The sequence below is a fragment of the Schistocerca americana genome, chromosome 2 (genome assembly GCF_021461395.2).
Source record: "Schistocerca americana isolate TAMUIC-IGC-003095 chromosome 2, iqSchAmer2.1, whole genome shotgun sequence".
In the NCBI taxonomy this organism is placed as follows: domain Eukaryota; kingdom Metazoa; phylum Arthropoda; class Insecta; order Orthoptera; family Acrididae; genus Schistocerca; species Schistocerca americana.
This window is the reverse complement of record NC_060120.1, coordinates 980585740-980604804: the sequence shown is the minus strand read 5'-3', so window position 1 is coordinate 980604804 and position 19065 is coordinate 980585740. Positions and strand designations below refer to the sequence as shown.

General features: G+C 51.0%; 7 non-coding genes and 1 pseudogene across 7 annotated transcripts; all 8 read right to left on the bottom strand.

Moving 5' to 3' along the window:
- Positions 1-1181: 1181 nt before the first annotated feature.
- Positions 1182-1300, bottom strand: LOC124597335. The gene has a single exon (XR_006978505.1). It is a non-coding gene; the product is annotated as a 5S ribosomal RNA (ribosomal RNA).
- Positions 1301-2282: 982 nt separating this feature from the next.
- LOC124596654 lies at positions 2283-2401 on the bottom strand. The gene has a single exon (XR_006978337.1). It is a non-coding gene; the product is annotated as a 5S ribosomal RNA (ribosomal RNA).
- A 982-nt stretch (positions 2402-3383) lies between these two features.
- LOC124597732 lies at positions 3384-3502 on the bottom strand (annotated as a pseudogene).
- Positions 3503-11131: 7629 nt separating this feature from the next.
- Positions 11132-11250, bottom strand: LOC124597336. The gene has a single exon (XR_006978506.1). It is a non-coding gene; the product is annotated as a 5S ribosomal RNA (ribosomal RNA).
- A 981-nt stretch (positions 11251-12231) lies between these two features.
- LOC124597334 lies at positions 12232-12350 on the bottom strand. The gene has a single exon (XR_006978504.1). It is a non-coding gene; the product is annotated as a 5S ribosomal RNA (ribosomal RNA).
- A 2400-nt stretch (positions 12351-14750) lies between these two features.
- On the bottom strand, positions 14751-14869 carry LOC124597333. Its single transcript, XR_006978503.1, has one exon. It is a non-coding gene; the product is annotated as a 5S ribosomal RNA (ribosomal RNA).
- A 976-nt stretch (positions 14870-15845) lies between these two features.
- On the bottom strand, positions 15846-15964 carry LOC124597332. Its single transcript, XR_006978502.1, has one exon. It is a non-coding gene; the product is annotated as a 5S ribosomal RNA (ribosomal RNA).
- A 2400-nt stretch (positions 15965-18364) lies between these two features.
- On the bottom strand, positions 18365-18483 carry LOC124597331. Its single transcript, XR_006978501.1, has one exon. It is a non-coding gene; the product is annotated as a 5S ribosomal RNA (ribosomal RNA).
- Between the last annotated feature and the right edge of the window lie 582 nt (positions 18484-19065).

Sequence of the window (19065 nt, the reverse complement as noted above, 5' to 3'; positions counted from 1 at the left end):
TTAAACACCCGCACATTACGAACACCAAAACCTGCATTTGTAATATTAACATTACTAACACTGCCGTCAGAATGTTTAAATTTTCGCACACCATCATTTACGGACACGATACTGTCACAAAGTTCCGAATTACTGAGCTTTACGAAAAGAGAATTGAGGAACGTGTCTAACTGCAAGCCAAGGACGTCACTATCGGTTAACTTTAAGTCATTGATTAACCAATGATGAATTTCTAAAGCAGTCGGGCGGGACACATTGCGATCGAATTCGCACTGGATATTATTCTCGCGATCTTCAGAGTCCATGTCTACTCACAGTTGTGATGAAAACCAGCAACCGCGAGGCGAAGAGCCGCCACGTGGCACAGCGAGCACGCGACTGGCACAAACACCAACGGCCGAGCGGAGCGCGCGCCGCCGAGGTGTGGCTGGGCGCGTGCAGCCTTCGACACTAGCGGAGGACGCATCTTGTCCGTGGTGTCCAGCGGAGGGCCTGTGCGGGGTGTGGCAGTGTCGTGCTGGAGGGCGCCACTGGTAGCGATGTGGGCTTCCTCGCCTCGCCTCACACCAGGTGTCTGCGTAGTTTGCACTGCATTCGCGCCATTCCTATCCCTGTCCCCGTCCCGACTTGTCCCGACTTTGCTCGACTGCCGCTCGCTGCCGCTCGGGTCGTGGTCCATATGACAGCGCAAGCACGACAAACGTCTGCGGGACGAGACGTGACGAGACGACTAAGGAATAAATTCGTGATTACAAATCAAATTTGGAACTTTACACAAAAATAGGCGGTGACGTATTTCAGAAATCAACTGCCGATTCGTACTGTTTTGTCGTTTTCAAAGTCTTCTTGGCAAACTTGGTTAGCACATTCTCCCTCAAACTGAGTTAATTACTGCATTTTCGCACCATTACAGTAGTTTAAAAGGCTTAAGGAAGCATCTTTGTCACAACAGAAAGGTAGTTTGAAAATTGGGCTGGCAGGGGTAGCGACATAATAACAAAACAAAAAAAGGAAAGGAGCCAACAGCACCTTTTTTTTAAGTTTTTTAATTACTGCATTTTGTTACCATTACAGTAGTTTAAAAGGGTTAAGGAAGCATCTTTGTCACAACAGAAAGGTAGTTTGAAAATTGGGCTGGCAGGGGTAGCGACATAATAACAAAACAAAAAAGAAAGGAAAGGAGCCAACAGCACCCGGGTTTCCCAGGCGGTCACCCATCCAAGTACTAACCGGGCCCAATGATGCTTAACTTCGGTGATCGGACGAGAACCGGTGTATTCATCATGGTATGGCCGTTGGCACTCGTGCAAGGTAGGAGCACGGCAGAATTCGCATTCGGCTTCTCTCCCAACACACAAAATGTTAGTTTTCCGCCGCATTTGACGAAAGCACTTCCTTCTGCAACAGCCAGTTCCTCGAGGACGGCGCGGGGGGCGCGCCCGGCGTCCCAGCGAGCGACGGCCGAATTAGCGGGCGTACCGCCGCGTGTGTGAGACGCACTGTTGCTCGTTGCACCTCCTGTCATTCGCTGGGCGCGTGCAGCCTTCGACACTAGCGGAGGACGCATCTTGTCCGTGGTGTCCAGCGGAGGGCCTGTGCGGGGTGTGGCAGTGTCGTGCTGGAGGGCGCCACTGGTAGCGATGTGGGCTTCCTCGCCTCGCCTCACACCAGGTGTCTGCGTAGTTTGCACTGCATTCGCGCCATTCCTATCCCTGTCCCCGTCCCGACTTGTCCCGACTTTGCTCGACTGCCGCTCGCTGCCGCTCGGGTCGTGGTCCATATGACAGCGCAAGCACGACAAACGTCTGCGGGACGAGACGTGACGAGACGACTAAGGAATAAATTCGTGATTACAAATCAAATTTGGAACTTTACACAAAAATAGGCGGTGACGTATTTCAGAAATCAACTGCCGATTCGTACTGTTTTGTCGTTTTCAAAGTCTTCTTGGCAAACTTGGTTAGCACATTCTCCCTCAAACTGAGTTAATTACTGCATTTTCGCACCATTACAGTAGTTTAAAAGGCTTAAGGAAGCATCTTTGTCACAACAGAAAGGTAGTTTGAAAATTGGGCTGGCAGGGGTAGCGACATAATAACAAAACAAAAAAAGGAAAGGAGCCAACAGCACCTTTTTTTTAAGTTTTTTAATTACTGCATTTTGTTACCATTACAGTAGTTTAAAAGGGTTAAGGAAGCATCTTTGTCACAACAGAAAGGTAGTTTGAAAATTGGGCTGGCAGGGGTAGCGACATAATAACAAAACAAAAAAGAAAGGAAAGGAGCCAACAGCACCCGGGTTTCCCAGGCGGTCACCCATCCAAGTACTAACCGGGCCCAATGATGCTTAACTTCGGTGATCGGACGAGAACCGGTGTATTCATCATGGTATGGCCGTTGGCACTCGTGCAAGGTAGGAGCACGGCAGAATTCGCATTCGGCTTCTCTCCCAACACACAAAATGTTAGTTTTCCGCCGCATTTGACGAAAGCACTTCCTTCTGCAACAGCCAGTTCCTCGAGGACGGCGCGGGGGGCGCGCCCGGCGTCCCAGCGAGCGACGGCCGAATTAGCGGGCGTACCGCCGCGTGTGTGAGACGCACTGTTGCTCGTTGCACCTCCTGTCATTCGCTGGGCGCGTGCAGCCTTCGACACTAGCGGAGGACGCATCTTGTCCGTGGTGTCCAGCGGAGGGCCTGTGCGGGGTGTGGCAGTGTCGTGCTGGAGGGCGCCACTGGTAGCGATGTGGGCTTCCTCGCCTCGCCTCACACCAGGTGTCTGCGTAGTTTGCACTGCATTCGCGCCATTCCTATCCCTGTCCCCGTCCCGACTTGTCCCGACTTTGCTCGACTGCCGCTCGCTGCCGCTCGGGTCGTGGTCCATATGACAGCGCAAGCACGACAAACGTCTGCGGGACGAGACGTGACGAGACGACTAAGGAATAAATTCGTGATTACAAATCAAATTTGGAACTTTACACAAAAATAGGCGGTGACGTATTTCAGAAATCAACTGCCGATTCGTACTGTTTTGTCGTTTTCAAAGTCTTCTTGGCAAACTTGGTTAGCACATTCTCCCTCAAACTGAGTTAATTACTGCATTTTCGCACCATTACAGTAGTTTAAAAGGCTTAAGGAAGCATCTTTGTCACAACAGAAAGGTAGTTTGAAAATTGGGCTGGCAGGGGTAGCGACATAATAACAAAACAAAAAAAGGAAAGGAGCCAACAGCACCTTTTTTTTAAGTTTTTTAATTACTGCATTTTGTTACCATTACAGTAGTTTAAAAGGGTTAAGGAAGCATCTTTGTCACAACAGAAAGGTAGTTTGAAAATTGGGCTGGCAGGGGTAGCGACATAATAACAAAACAAAAAAGAAAGGAAAGGAGCCAACAGCACCCGGGTTTCCCAGGCGGTCACCCATCCAAGTACTAACCGGGCCCAATGATGCTTAACTTCGGTGATCGGACGAGAACCGGTGTATTCATCATTTTTTTTTTTTTTTTTTTACCGGTGTATTCACCATTTTTTTTTTTTTTTTTTTTTTTTTTCTTTTTTTTTTTTTTTTTCAATGATGCTTAACTTCGGTGATCGGGCGAGAACCGGTGTATTCATCATTTTTTTTTTTTGTATTCATCATTTTTTTTTTTTTTTTATTATTTTTTACCGGTGTATTCACCATTTTTGTTTTTTTTTATTACCGGTGTATTCATTTATTTTTTTTTTTTTTTCGGAACAAAAGGGAAATGGGCCTCCAATGGATGAAAAACGAAAACGTGAGAATATCTCCCAGAATACGCAAAAATAAAGAAATAAAAAACGGCTTCACGCCGTAACAACCGGCGGTGACGACGGTCCAAAGGGAACACAAAACATACAAGAGCAACCAAGACTATACAGCCACCGAAAAAGAATAATCAGTGCGAGACACCATAAGGGAAAACTCCATTCACTGTGCAAACGAGAAAAAACCGGTAAACACCGGCACCCAAGCCGAACGAGAAAGAACGAGACGTGGCACCAACAAAAACACACTTAAGCACACGGCGGGGTGTAATTACCGTGTACGGGGATCGTTGAAGCCGGAAAAACTATGAGGAAAGCGCACACCACGAATTTTTATTTTTTTAATTTTTTTTTTTTTTTGTTGATTGTTTTTTTTAGTTTTTTGTTTGTTTTTTTTTTTTTTTAGCAACAGAAAACATCGCTGCTTGTGTTGTCTCCAAACCACTGTGAAGTTCTACAGCGACAGAAATTAAAAATGAGTGGAGCACAAGCACGAGGCAAAAGATGATAACGTCACTATTAAAAACACTGACTATCACTGCCACGAAAACTAAAATCAAACATTATTCAAGAAAGTCGTTTCAAACTCAAATCCGCAATACAAAAGTGCATAAATGTAACAAGGACTGCCACTAAAAGGCCAGAACTAAAAAAAAAACATGAAGCAACGAGCTCATCCCGTTGCGTACGAGAGTGAACGGTACAGTGTGCCACAAAAGGAAACGTAAGCATTCAATCAAACATCACTCGACACTGTGAGCGAATGTTTACAAAACGTAGGCGCACTAGATGAACTAAAAGTTATGTCCTCATTTGGTGTGTTTTTTTTTTTGGCAATGATAATCTCAAAAACAACGGAACAATTCAAGCCCCAATCGGCTTGAAACTAACGGAAAGAAAACCAAAAAGCTCGGGACAGAACTAGAAGACAAGCCACGAAAGTACTCAGCGTGGAAAGAAAAATGTTATATATAGATACATATATAGATGAATGTACATAAACAAAAGTATTAATATATACGTTATTTACGTATGGGCCGCCAATATTGCGTGAGCGTCCCGGCGGCCAATAAACACAGGCGAATTTTGGTATAACCAGATACGTAGACACACACACACACACACACACACACACACACACACAACACAAACACAAACATTGAGAAAGGCTCAATTCACTTTATTTATCTGACGAAAAATTGCGTCGACATGCTGCATAAGTTACACTCTAAGATTCTGGTACAGAAGAAAAACAGTCCTGCGCATCAAATTAGTGACGTATTAGGAATCCGTTTAAGTCATGTATCCAAGTATCGTTTTACGTTCCATAGAAATACAAATCAAATATTTAGAAAAAAGACATTGTTTGGGAAAACAATGGTGTCATCACAGCAGTTTATCAAAAGCATAATTTAGAGCAATTGTTAAAAAATTGGCAAAAGTCTGAGTATAGTCATTCCGGGAGTGAATAAGACGATGCTGCGCAGACAGATATTCAAGATAGAGAAAATCATCCGCCAGCTGCAATTGCAGGAGAGCATATACAGTATGTGCAGTGAGCCACGTAGTAGCCGCACGTTTCGTGGCCGGATAAGGTCGAAAATCCGGAATCAGCGCGACGTCCACTGAGAAGCTGGCAGGACTCGTGCGATTGACCAGGGCAAGAAGCTTAACGGCGATGGTCCAAATCGACGCCGATCGCGGACACGAAAATCGGTGTTCGAGTGTGTCGTCGCAGGGGCAATAATCACACAAGCCAGACGGCCGCAAATGAATGCGACACATCTTGTCGTTCGTGGGGAAGGCTCGATTCACGACCTTATACCACAAACTACTAACGTCCGGCGGCAAGTAAGGGGCGTGGATGTTGGCCCACACTGTCCGCCACGCCGATTCAGGAAAACGCAATTCCATCTTATTGCTAGCAGGCCGCCCCCGCAAAGCGGAATACACGCCCCGCGCTGATCTCGTCCGAGGATCGAGGTCGTCAGCACCGAGATAACTCTTGTGCAAGAAAAAGTCCCGAACATAACGCAGGCGGTATGGGATCCCGGTCGGATCGAGTGGAGCCAGCTCAGAGGAGGGACGATAAACACGGAACAAAAGAGTCGTGAGATGCGAGGCATTCTTCTCAATCGTGACACAAGTTCTATTAATCAGTAAAGCAGATGCTTTGGTCACGAAGTGGATCAGGCCAAGCCCACCTCGGTCACGCGGCAAAGTACACGTGAGATAAGCCACTTTAAAAACATCCCCCCGCCACAGAAACCAATAGACCGCTTGCGTTATGGCACGTCCTAGTTCTATCGGGACGTGAAATAGTTGGGCTAAGTACCAGGCCTTGCTGAGTAAGAACGAATTGATCAGCGCGACCCTCTGTGTTAGCGCCAAGGTGCGAGTGGCACTCAAGTGAGCCATCGCGCGTATACCATACAGAACAAGACGCCAATTGGAAGCCGCCGTCTGCAAAAGATTAGGTCGAAATCGGACGCCCAAAATTTTATGCTCACGAGTGACCGTAAACCACGGGCGCGAGAAACCGCGTGAAAACGCATGAATCGGTAGAAAGACGGTTTTACGAGGATTAATTTTCGCGCCCGATGCAAGTTCGTATGTGTTTAGAATGGCACGAATAACGTCGAAATCAGAGAAATCAGAGACCGAGGACACCAACAAACCAAGATCATCGGCATATGCACTGCACACGTATTTGGTACCGCCAAGACGCAAACCCTGACAAGAAGATGCCAATTTCCGCAACAGAGGGTCCAAAGAGATCGCAAATAACGCCATTGATAAAGGGCATCCTTGTTTCACTGAGCATCGTACAGGAACAGGCTCCGAAAAACATCCATTAATGCAAACTCGTGATGACGACGCCGTAAACAAATTAAAGAGCATGTTGATAAAGGTCGCTCCGAAACCAAATTGTTGCAACACCCGCCGTAGATATTGGTGGCCCACCCTATCGAACGCCATAGCAAAATCGATTGACAAAATGCCCAAAGGGTGTCTGTGCGTCGTCGCATGCGCAATTGCGTCGCGATACGTCAACACAGCGTCGTAAATCGTGCGTTGTGGCACAGCACAGAATTGGTACTCACTAACCACTTTGCGCATGATCACTTTCAAACGAAGCGCTACACATTTCGTAAATAATTTGTAGTCACCGTTGAGGAGAGTGAGGGGACGTAAGTCACACAATTTACGATTAGTCGGTGTCTTTGGAGCTAGGGTCACTACGCCTTCCAAAAAAGATGGAGGAAGCGACACACCATTTAAGATTTCATTATACATAGTGGTCAGTACAGGACCAAAGAAACACCAAAAGTGAAGATAGAATTCCGGCGGGAAGCCGTCAGCGCCGGGCGATTTGTTCTTCGCACACTGTTTGAGCACGTCACGCACTTCCTCGACAGTGAACGGTTCAGTAAGGTGGAGACGATCGGTGACTGTGAGAACCCGCGGAACGTCAGCAAGGAGATCAGAGACGGCGACATCGTCACTGTCTTTAGCACTAAAAAGATCGACAAAGTGCCGGTGTGCCTCAGCAACAATCTCCGACTGAGTGCTGACGCGCACGCCATCAGCTGTTTCCAGTTCTGTGACGTAACGGCGCGCCGCCCGACGGCGCTCCCGCAAGTAATGAAACAAGGAAGGCGCTTCGTCGTCAAAGGAACCAGGAGCCTGACTCCGCACAACACTACCTTTCAGCGACTTCGTCTTCAGGGCCAAAAGACGGGTTTTAATTTGCCGAATCTGCGCCCACCTGAGACCCGGAGTGTTCGGCTGTAGGCGGATCGCGTCATTGAGACAAGTTTCATAAAACTGCATAGTGGACCTCTCCCAATGAGCAAGCTGTCGACTAAATTCGCAGATAGCTTTACGGAGCGCTGGCTTCACGTATTCCACCCACCACGATAGAACAGTGGGATACACGGCACGATATTTCGCAGCCTGCTGCCACACACGAGAAACAACCGGTTCAAAACCAGGATGCGACAAATGACAAACATTAAACTTCCACATAGTCCGCATACGGGGTTTTGTGGCTAGCAAAGAATGGAAGCGACAAACATATGCACAGTGGTCCGAAAAGAGAACGGGATGCACCTTAGACTCGATAACACAACCCTTTTTGTCACCAGAAATATAAATGCGATCGATCCGGCTCCGACCGGTCACGTAATAATAAGTAAACCCCGGTTCGGCGGGATACAAATGACGCCAGGTATCGACCAATTTCATTTCCGTGACAAGCGTTTGGAGTTCTAAACATTTGTAGGGCCGTGGCTCCTGATCTCTATCAGCCAACACACAATTAAAATCACCACCCAACACTATTGGCAGGTGGGTGCCAGAAAGAAGATGACAAATATCTCTGCTATAAAACACGCGACGCTGCAGCTTCCCCTCAGCACCGGAAGGTGCGTACACGTTCACGTATCGGATGTTGTTGACCGTACAGGCCACCCCACGCCCGTTAGGTATCGTAGCAACGTCCGTGTAAGCAATGCCGGCCCTAACTAACAACGCAGTGCCACAGTTACATTCCGGATCAAAGTTAAACAACACCTGATAGCCGGGAACAAATTGTAAAAGATCGGACACAACTTCTTGCAAAAAGACTACGTCGGCAGCGACAAAACGTAAAAAGTCCACCAAGCTCAAGTACTTAGCACGCGACGCCAAACGGTTGAGATTTACGGTAGCGACAACAGATGGAAGGTGCGCTACCATACACGAAAGAAACAAACAAAGAAGCTAGACGGTAGTGAAAGTACCGTCAGCCTCCTCCACATCCTCTCCCCAGTCATACGGTTGCGCGTGCGAAGACGCACCCGCAACATCCGTGAGCGTGGGCGCACCGGAACTTCCCACCGACATAGGTACGTCGTGCGTGGGAGGGACCGACGCGAGATCTTGTGAAGACGGACGCGCGCGGGGCTCAGGAGGCTCCTCGGCTTTTCGCTTTTGCGAGGAATGGACCGGAATAGGCGCAGGATCGACATCGGTATCCATGGCACCGCCCGTTGCCCCAGAATGTAACACACCCTGCAAATGGCGGACCATTTCCTGCCGGCGTTCGTCCGCACGCGCGTGCTGACTACCGGCCACCGAATGCTGCTGACGGCGCCCAGAAGGGGCAGCCGGCCGAGCGTCAGGAACGACACGCTGCGCGGTTTTTTGAGACGCCTTCGGCTGTAACTTTGAAGGCGTCGAACGCGGAGAGGGTTTACGTTCCGGAGACGGGCTACGCTCCCTGCCAGAAGAGGACCGTTGCGATAAAAACACAGAAGTGCTTACACTACGTGCCCGATCAACAGAGCTGCGACGCCGGGAAGCAGTGTCGCGCCGCGACCTAGGTTTTTGCGGTGCAGGAGCCTTTGGTGGAGCGCAAGCAGCTACAGGAGCAGGAACCGATTCCGGAGGAAGCACAACGGGGGCAGTACGCTGATGGACAGGTTCTGAGACCGATGTGTCAGACACTTTTGGGGACGACATAAAGACGCGTTCAACAGGGATGGATTCGGACGGGTCGGAGTGTATATGTGCCACATTATGAGAGACATCAGGTGGAACAATGTCCATCACGACAACGTCGGAGGGCACCGGGTTCGCCACGATATCAGAAGCAACAACCGGAGCGGGTTCGGCACTCGTCTCTGTCGACGCGGACGGAATGTCCGACCGTGTAACAAGAGCAACATCAACAGCAACAGGCGAAGGCACGACCGAACCGACCGAACCGACCGAACCGACATCAACAACAGGGACGACAGACGTTATGTCCATTGCAACAGCGGTGTCAGCACGGCGGGCAGGCGAAGGGGGTGCACCTAATGCAACTGCCGCCCACGTTGTCTGTGCGTCACCGTCATCGCCAAGTGGCAACTGCACCGGACGCCTACGGCGCGGACAATGTTGTCTAAAGTGGTCCGTAGCGTTACAATATGAACAAGTTTGTGGTTGTCCACTGTATGTAATGAAGGCACGATGACCGGCCATATACAAAAATGACGGAACATGCTTTCTCACTATCATTCGAACGCTACGAATACCATTTTCCACTTGAAAAGGGTACGCAGCCGACCACTTCTCTTTTACAACCGACAACACAGTGCCGTAGGGGCCAAGACAACGTGAGATGGTCTCGTTTTTGACCTCAAAGGGAAGGTTAAACACCCGCACATTACGAACACCAAAACCTGCATTTGTAATATTAACATTACTAACACTGCCGTCAGAATGTTTAAATTTTCGCACACCATCATTTACGGACACGATACTGTCACAAAGTTCCGAATTACTGAGCTTTACGAAAAGAGAATTGAGGAACGTGTCTAACTGCAAGCCAAGGACGTCACTATCGGTTAACTTTAAGTCATTGATTAACCAATGATGAATTTCTAAAGCAGTCGGGCGGGACACATTGCGATCGAATTCGCACTGGATATTATTCTCGCGATCTTCAGAGTCCATGTCTACTCACAGTTGTGATGAAAAACCAGCAACCGCGAGGCGAAGAGCCGCCACGTGGCACAGCGAGCACGCGACTGGCACAAACACCAACGGCCGAGCGGAGCGCGCGCCGCCGAGGTGTGGCTGGGCGCGTGCAGCCTTCGACACTAGCGGAGGACGCATCTTGTCCCTGGTGTCCAGCGGAGGGCCTGTGCGGGGTGTGGCAGTGTCGTGCTGGAGGGCGCCACTGGTAGCGATGTGGGCTTCCTCGCCTCGCCTCGCCTCGCCTCGCCTCACACCAGGTGTCTGCGTGGTTTGCAATCCCTGTCCCCGTCCCGACTTGTCCCGACTTTGCCCGACTGCCGCTCGCTGCCGCTCGGGTCGTGGTCCATATGACAGCGCAAGCACGTCAAACGTCTGCGGGACGAGACGAGACGAGACTACTAAGGAATAAATTCGTGATTACAAATCAAATTTGGAACTTTACACAAAAATAGGCGGTGACGTATTTCAGAAATCAACTGCCGATTCGTACTGTTTTGTCGTTTTCAAAGTCTCCTTGGCAAACTTGGTTAGCACATTCTCCCTCAAACTGAGTTAATTACTGCATTTTCGTACCATTACAGTAGTTCAAAATGCTTCAGGAAGCATCTTTGTCACAACAGAAATGTAGTTTGAAAATTGGGCTGGCGACATAATAACAAAACAAAAAGAAAGGAAAGGAGCCAACACACCTTTTCTTTTAAGTTTTTTAATTACTGCATTTTCTTACCATTACAGTAGTTTAAAAGGGTTAAGGAAGCATCTTTGTCACAACAGAAAGGTAGTTTGAAAATTGGGCTGGCAGGGGTAGCGACATAATAACAAAACAAAAAAGAAAGGAAAGGAGCCAACAGCACCCGGGTTTCCCAGGCGGTCACCCATCCAAGTACTAACCGGGCCCGATGATGCTTAACTTCGGTGATCGGACGAGAACCGGTGTATTCACCATGGTATGGCCGTTGGCACTAGTGTAATGTAGGAGGACGGCAGAATTCGCGTTCGGCTTCTCTCCCAACACACAAAATGTTAGTTTTCCGCCGCATTTGACGAAAGTACTTCCTTCTGCAACAGCCAGTTCCTCGAGGACGGCGCTGGGGGCGCGCCCGGCGTCCCAGCGAGCGACGGCCGAATTAGCGGGCGCACCGCCGCGTGTGTGAGACGCACTGTTGCTCGTTGCACCTCCTGTCATTCGCTGGGCGCGTGCAGCCTTCGACACTAGCGGAGGACGCATCTTGTCCCTGGTGTCCAGCGGAGGGCCTGTGCGGGGTGTGGCAGTGTCGTGCTGGAGGGCGCCACTGGTAGCGATGTGGGCTTCCTCGCCTCGCCTCGCCTCGCCTCGCCTCGCCTCGCCTCACACCAGGTGTCTGCGTGGTTTGCAATCCCTGTCCCCGTCCCGACTTGTCCCGACTTTGCCCGACTGCCGCTCGCTGCCGCTCGGGTCGTGGTCCATATGACAGCGCAAGCACGTCAAACGTCTGCGGGACGAGACGAGACGAGACTACTAAGGAATAAATTCGTGATTACAAATCAAATTTGGAACTTTACACAAAAATAGGCGGTGACGTATTTCAGAAATCAACTGCCGATTCGTACTGTTTTGTCGTTTTCAAAGTCTCCTTGGCAAACTTGGTTAGCACATTCTCCCTCAAACTGAGTTAATTACTGCATTTTCGTACCATTACAGTAGTTCAAAATGCTTCAGGAAGCATCTTTGTCACAACAGAAATGTAGTTTGAAAATTGGGCTGGCGACATAATAACAAAACAAAAAGAAAGGAAAGGAGCCAACACACCTTTTCTTTTAAGTTTTTTAATTACTGCATTTTCTTACCATTACAGTAGTTTAAAAGGGTTAAGGAAGCATCTTTGTCACAACAGAAAGGTAGTTTGAAAATTGGGCTGGCAGGGGTAGCGACATAATAACAAAACAAAAAAGAAAGGAAAGGAGCCAACAGCACCCGGGTTTCCCAGGCGGTCACCCATCCAAGTACTAACCGGGCCCGATGATGCTTAACTTCGGTGATCGGACGAGAACCGGTGTATTCACCATGGTATGGCCGTTGGCACTAGTGTAATGTAGGAGGACGGCAGAATTCGCGTTCGGCTTCTCTCCCAACACACAAAATGTTAGTTTTCCGCCGCATTTGACGAAAGTACTTCCTTCTGCAACAGCCAGTTCCTCGAGGACGGCGCTGGGGGCGCGCCCGGCGTCCCAGCGAGCGACGGCCGAATTAGCGGGCGCACCGCCGCGTGTGTGAGACGCACTGTTGCTCGTTGCACCTCCTGTCATTCGCTGGGCGCGTGCAGCCTTCGACACTAGCGGAGGACGCATCTTGTCCCTGGTGTCCAGCGGAGGGCCTGTGCGGGGTGTGGCAGTGTCGTGCTGGAGGGCGCCACTGGTAGCGATGTGGGCTTCCTCGCCTCGCCTCGCCTCGCCTCGCCTCGCCTCACACCAGGTGTCTGCGTGGTTTGCAATCCCTGTCCCCGTCCCGACTTGTCCCGACTTTGCCCGACTGCCGCTCGCTGCCGCTCGGGTCGTGGTCCATATGACAGCGCAAGCACGTCAAACGTCTGCGGGACGAGACGAGACGAGACTACTAAGGAATAAATTCGTGATTACAAATCAAATTTGGAACTTTACACAAAAATAGGCGGTGACGTATTTCAGAAATCAACTGCCGATTCGTACTGTTTTGTCGTTTTCAAAGTCTCCTTGGCAAACTTGGTTAGCACATTCTCCCTCAAACTGAGTTAATTACTGCATTTTCGTACCATTACAGTAGTTCAAAATGCTTCAGGAAGCATCTTTGTCACAACAGAAATGTAGTTTGAAAATTGGGCTGGCGACATAATAACAAAACAAAAAGAAAGGAAAGGAGCCAACACACCTTTTCTTTTAAGTTTTTTAATTACTGCATTTTCTTACCATTACAGTAGTTTAAAAGGGTTAAGGAAGCATCTTTGTCACAACAGAAAGGTACACTCCTGGAAATGGAAAAAAGAACACATTGACACCGGTGTGTCAGACCCACCATACTTGCTCCGGACACTGCGAGAGGGCTGTACAAGCAATGATCACACGCACGGCACAGCGGACACACCAGGAACCGCAGTGTTGGCCGTCGAATGGCGCTAGCTGCGCAGCATTTGTGCACCGCCGCCGTCAGTGTCAGTCAGTTTGCCGTGGCATACGGAGCTCCATCGCAGTCTTTAACACTGGTAGCATGCCGCGACAGCGTGGACGTGAACCGTATGTGCAGTTGACGGACTTTGAGCGAGAGCGTATAGTGGGCATGTGGGAGGCCGGGTGGACGTACCGCCGAATTGCTCAACACGTGGGGCGTGAGGTCTCCACAGTACATCGATGTTGTCGCCAGTGGTCGGCGGAAGGTGCACGTGCCCGTCGACCTGGGACCCGACCGCAGCGACGCACGGATGCACGCCAAGACCGTAGGATCCTACGCAGTGCCGTAGGGGACCGCACCGCCACTTCCCAGCAAATTAGGGACACTGTTGCTCCTGGGGTATCGGCGAGGACCATTCGCAACCGTCTCCATGAAGCTGGGCTACGGTCCCGCACACCGTTAGGCCGTCTTCCGCTCACGCCCCAACATCGTGCAGCCCGCCTCCAGTGGTGTCGCGACAGGCGTGAATGGAGGGACGAATGGAGACGTGTCGTCTTCAGCGATGAGAGTCGCTTCTGCCTTGGTGCCAATGATGGTCGTATGCGTGTTTGGCGCCGTGCAGGTGAGCGCCACAATCAGGACTGCATACGACCGAGGCACACAGGGCCAACACCCGGCATCATGGGGTGGGGAGCGATCTCCTACACTGGCCGTACATCACTGGTGATCGTCGAGGGGACACTGAATAGTGCACGGTACATCCAAACCGTCATCGAACCCATCGTTCTACCATTCCTAGACCGGCAAGGGAACTTGCTGTTCCAACAGGACAATGCACGTCCGCATGTATCCCGTGCCACCCAACGTGCTCTAGAAGGTGTAAGTCAACTACCCTGGCCAGCAAGATCTCCGGATCTGTCCCCCATTGAGCATGTTTGGGACTGGATGAAGCGTCGTCTCACGCGGTCTGCACGTCCAGCACGAACGCTGGTCCAACTGAGGCGCCAAGTGGAAATGGCATGGCAAGCCGTTCCACAGGACTACATCCAGCATCTCTACGATCGTCTCCATGGGAGAATAGCAGCCTGCATTGCTGCGAAAGGTGGATATACACTGTACTAGTGCCGACATTGTGCATGCTCTGTTGCCTGTGTCTATGTGCCTGTGGTTCTGTCAGTGTGATCATGTGATGTATCTGACCCCAGGAATGTGTCAATAAAGTTTCCCCTTCCTGGGACAATGAATTCACGGTGTTCTTATTTCAATTTCCAGGAGTGTAGTTTGAAAATTGGGCTGGCAGGGGTAGCGACATAATAACAAAACAAAAAAGAAAGGAAAGGAGCCAACAGCACCCGGGTTTCCCAGGCGGTCACCCATCCAAGTACTAACCGGGCCCGATGATGCTTAACTTCGGTGATCGGACGAGAACCGGTGTATTCACCATGGTATGGCCGTTGGCACTAGTGTAATGTAGGAGGACGGCAGAATTCGCGTTCGGCTTCTCTCCCAACACACAAAATGTTAGTTTTCCGCCGCATTTGACGAAAGTACTTCCTTCTGCAACAGCCAGTTCCTCGAGGACGGCGCTGGGGGCGCGCCCGGCGTCCCAGCGAGCGACGGCCGAATTAGCGGGCGCACCGCCGCGTGTGTGAGACGCACTGTTGCTCGTTGCACCTCCTGTCATTCGCTGGGCGCGTGCAGCCTTCGACACTAGCGGAGGACGCATCTTGTCCCTGGTGTCCAGCGGAGGGCCTGTGCGGGGTGTGGCAGTGTCGTGCTGGAGGGCGCCACTGGTAGCGATGTGGGCTTCCTCGCCTCGCCTCGCCTCGCCTCGCCTCGCCTCACACCAGGTGTCTGCGTGGTTTGCAATCCCTGTCCCCGTCCCGACTTGTCCCGACTTTGCCCGACTGCCGCTCGCTGCCGCTCGGGTCGTGGTCCATATGACAGCGCAAGCACGTCAAACGTCTGCGGGACGAGACGAGACGAGACTACTAAGGAATAAATTCGTGATTACAAATCAAATTTGGAACTTTACACAAAAATAGGCGGTGACGTATTTCAGAAATCAACTGCCGATTCGTACTGTTTTGTCGTTTTCAAAGTCTCCTTGGCAAACTTGGTTAGCACATTCTCCCTCAAACTGAGTTAATTACTGCATTTTCGTACCATTACAGTAGTTCAAAATGCTTCAGGAAGCATCTTTGTCACAACAGAAATGTAGTTTGAAAATTGGGCTGGCGACATAATAACAAAACAAAAAGAAAGGAAAGGAGCCAACACACCTTTTCTTTTAAGTTTTTTAATTACTGCATTTTCTTACCATTACAGTAGTTTAAAAGGGTTAAGGAAGCATCTTTGTCACAACAGAAAGGTAGTTTGAAAATTGGGCTGGCAGGGGTAGCGACATAATAACAAAACAAAAAAGAAAGGAAAGGAGCCAACAGCACCCGGGTTTCCCAGGCGGTCACCCATCCAAGTACTAACCGGGCCCGATGATGCTTAACTTCGGTGATCGGACGAGAACCGGTGTATTCACCATGGTATGGCCGTTGGCACTAGTGTAATGTAGGAGGACGGCAGAATTCGCGTTCGGCTTCTCTCCCAACACACAAAATGTTAGTTTTCCGCCGCATTTGACGAAAGTACTTCCTTCTGCAACAGCCAGTTCCTCGAGGACGGCGCTGGGGGCGCGCCCGGCGTCCCAGCGAGCGACGGCCGAATTAGCGGGCGCACCGCCGCGTGTGTGAGACGCACTGTTGCTCGTTGCACCTCCTGTCATTCGCTGGGCGCGTGCAGCCTTCGACACTAGCGGAGGACGCATCTTGTCCCTGGTGTCCAGCGGAGGGCCTGTGCGGGGTGTGGCAGTGTCGTGCTGGAGGGCGCCACTGGTAGCGATGTGGGCTTCCTCGCCTCGCCTCGCCTCGCCTCGCCTCGCCTCACACCAGGTGTCTGCGTGGTTTGCAATCCCTGTCCCCGTCCCGACTTGTCCCGACTTTGCCCGACTGCCGCTCGCTGCCGCTCGGGTCGTGGTCCATATGACAGCGCAAGCACGTCAAACGTCTGCGGGACGAGACGAGACGAGACTACTAAGGAATAAATTCGTGATTACAAATCAAATTTGGAACTTTACACAAAAATAGGCGGTGACGTATTTCAGAAATCAACTGCCGATTCGTACTGTTTTGTCGTTTTCAAAGTCTCCTTGGCAAACTTGGTTAGCACATTCTCCCTCAAACTGAGTTAATTACTGCATTTTCGTACCATTACAGTAGTTCAAAATGCTTCAGGAAGCATCTTTGTCACAACAGAAATGTAGTTTGAAAATTGGGCTGGCGACATAATAACAAAACAAAAAGAAAGGAAAGGAGCCAACACACCTTTTCTTTTAAGTTTTTTAATTACTGCATTTTCTTACCATTACAGTAGTTTAAAAGGGTTAAGGAAGCATCTTTGTCACAACAGAAAGGTACACTCCTGGAAATGGAAAAAAGAACACATTGACACCGGTGTGTCAGACCCACCATACTTGCTCCGGACACTGCGAGAGGGCTGTACAAGCAATGATCACACGCACGGCACAGCGGACACACCAGGAACCGCAGTGTTGGCCGTCGAATGGCGCTAGCTGCGCAGCATTTGTGCACCGCCGCCGTCAGTGTCAGTCAGTTTGCCGTGGCATACGGAGCTCCATCGCAGTCTTTAACACTGGTAGCATGCCGCGACAGCGTGGACGTGAACCGTATGTGCAGTTGACGGACTTTGAGCGAGAGCGTATAGTGGGCATGTGGGAGGCCGGGTGGACGTACCGCCGAATTGCTCAACACGTGGGGCGTGAGGTCTCCACAGTACATCGATGTTGTCGCCAGTGGTCGGCGGAAGGTGCACGTGCCCGTCGACCTGGGACCCGACCGCAGCGACGCACGGATGCACGCCAAGACCGTAGGATCCTACGCAGTGCCGTAGGGGACCGCACCGCCACTTCCCAGCAAATTAGGGACACTGTTGCTCCTGGGGTATCGGCGAGGACCATTCGCAACCGTCTCCATGAAGCTGGGCTACGGTCCCGCACACCGTTAGGCCGTCTTCCGCTCACGCCCCAACATCGTGCAGCCCGCCTCCAGTGGTGTCGCGACAGGCGTGAATGGAGGGACGAATGGAGACGTGTCGTCTTCAGCGATGAGAGTCGCTTCTGCCTTGGTGCCAATGATGGTCGTATGCGTGTTTGGCGCCGTGCAGGTGAGCGCCACAATCAGGACTGCATACGACCGAGGCACACAGGGCCAACACCCGGCATCATGGGGTGGGGAGCGATCTCCTACACTGGCCGTACATCACTGGTGATCGTCGAGGGGACACTGAATAGTGCACGGTACATCCAAACCGTCATCGAACCCATCGTTCTACCATTCCTAGACCGGCAAGGGAACTTGCTGTTCCAACAGGACAATGCACGTCCGCATGTATCCCGTGCCACCCAACGTGCTCTAGAAGGTGTAAGTCAACTACCCTGGCCAGCAAGATCTCCGGATCTGTCCCCCATTGAGCATGTTTGGGACTGGATGAAGCGTCGTCTCACGCGGTCTGCACGTCCAGCACGAACGCTGGTCCAACTGAGGCGCCAAGTGGAAATGGCATGGCAAGCCGTTCCACAGGACTACATCCAGCATCTCTACGATCGTCTCCATGGGAGAATAGCAGCCTGCATTGCTGCGAAAGGTGGATATACACTGTACTAGTGCCGACATTGTGCATGCTCTGTTGCCTGTGTCTATGTGCCTGTGGTTCTGTCAGTGTGATCATGTGATGTATCTGACCCCAGGAATGTGTCAATAAAGTTTCCCCTTCCTGGGACAATGAATTCACGGTGTTCTTATTTCAATTTCCAGGAGTGTAGTTTGAAAATTGGGCTGGCAGGGGTAGCGACATAATAACAAAACAAAAAAGAAAGGAAAGGAGCCAACAGCACCCGGGTTTCCCAGGCGGTCACCCATCCAAGTACTAACCGGGCCCGATGATGCTTAACTTCGGTGATCGGACGAGAACCGGTGTATTCACCATGGTATGGCCGTTGGCACTAGTGTAATGTAGGAGGACGGCAGAATTCGCGTTCGGCTTCTCTCCCAACACACAAAATGTTAGTTTTCCGCCGCATTTGACGAAAGTACTTCCTTCTGCAACAGCCAGTTCCTCGAGGACGGCGCTGGGGGCGCGCCCGGCGTCCCAGCGAGCGACGGCCGAATTAGCGGGCGCACCGCCGCGTGTGTGAGACGCACTGTTGCTCGTTGCACCTCCTGTCATTCGCTGGGCGCGTGCAGCCTTCGACACTAGCGGAGGACGCATCTTGTCCCTGGTGTCCAGCGGAGGGCCTGTGCGGGGTGTGGCAGTGTCGTGCTGGAGGGCGCCACTGGTAGCGATGTGGGCTTCCTCGCCTCGCCTCGCCTCGCCTCGCCTCGCCTCACACCAGGTGTCTGCGTGGTTTGCAATCCCTGTCCCCGTCCCGACTTGTCCCGACTTTGCCCGACTGCCGCTCGCTGCCGCTCGGGTCGTGGTCCATATGACAGCGCAAGCACGTCAAACGTCTGCGGGACGAGACGAGACGAGACTACTAAGGAATAAATTCGTGATTACAAATCAAATTTGGAACTTTACACAAAA